We start from the raw sequence: 1,285 nt of genomic DNA, 5'->3' as shown, positions 1-1,285 counted from the left end.
TAATTAAAAAGTTTAAACATTGTCATAATTTTACTTGAATGTTCATATGGTTTGCAATAGTTGAGTTTAGCTTAATTGGTTAGTTTCAAATATGTTTTCATGTGTCGAAGACAGTTATAGAATTACATCAGCATCTGTTAAAACGAAAAAGCTATCACCACAGGAACACAAATTGGCTCCTTGCTCTAAAAGTTTGGGCACGAGGTAGGACTGGTTGGTACTGCCATTGCTTGAAACGTTTTCAGGATTTTTTGCTTGACGGTATCCTAGTAAAACATACCACGTTCACATGTGCTCCGAGCTCACATGTGCCCCCCATCCCCCTACATAGTATCATTTACGACATCTTTTACGTGCATTATTTGATTAATTTTCGTACTTTTCTATGATGACACCGTACATTGCTTTTGTATTATTATTAGAATAACTACCACTTATAAACAGCGCCAAGAAGAGAGGTCATAAGACGTCACTGTGACCTTCGAAAAAAAATTCTTTTTCGGCGAATTATTCTGACGATTCGATATTCATAGTTTTTTAACACCAAGTAAAATTTCACTGATACATAAAAAAAATACATGTTTTTAATTGTCCATACAAACGCAAGTTTTTTATTAATTAGAAAGCGAAGAAAAAACGAAGAAAAACGTAACCGGTCCGCAATTTTTTTTCAAAAGCTGTGCCGGCCGCTGGTCAAAAAAGGTTGAGAAACGCTACATTAGGTAGTTTTCTGATTAAAGTTTTCGGACAACGGTTGTTAATTTCTATTTGAGTGCAAAAGTTTAACTTTTTTTCTGTTTTGAATGTGGTACTCTTGTGCAGACTGCGGAGCAAAATTTTAAATAATTAAAAAATATATATAAAACTATTAAATGAAAATTTTAAAAAGAATTGTTTTGAAAATATTGTAATTTAAAAGCTACTTCTGGGAAAACTTAGAAAGGAATTCTGCCAATTTGATCGATGTCGATGTTTTCTGCAGGATTTTCCCTCTTCAAATGCAATGCTTAAGTTTCCAACTTTATGCGAAAATGAACATGAGCTTGAAATCGAAAAATTGAGCATGGGTGTGAGATGGTTGAGTAAATATCTTTAAAGTTTAGGGAAATGTCTATAAGTCGGATTAATAACTCTGATGTTCCAATTCAAAGAGACAGACAAAGGCAAATTGTTCGACAGTCAAATTTTTCAATTAGATTTTTTTTTTCAATTTGCTAAGTCTATCACTTTATGTGGAGTACGAATCAACATACTAATTTGCACATCTCATTCAAAGGAAAAAAAA

Source organism: Uloborus diversus, chromosome 1 (genome assembly GCF_026930045.1).
Source record: "Uloborus diversus isolate 005 chromosome 1, Udiv.v.3.1, whole genome shotgun sequence".
NCBI lineage: Eukaryota > Metazoa > Arthropoda > Arachnida > Araneae > Uloboridae > Uloborus > Uloborus diversus.
The sequence above is the reverse complement of the archived record's forward strand: the minus strand, read 5'-3'. Positions refer to the sequence as shown.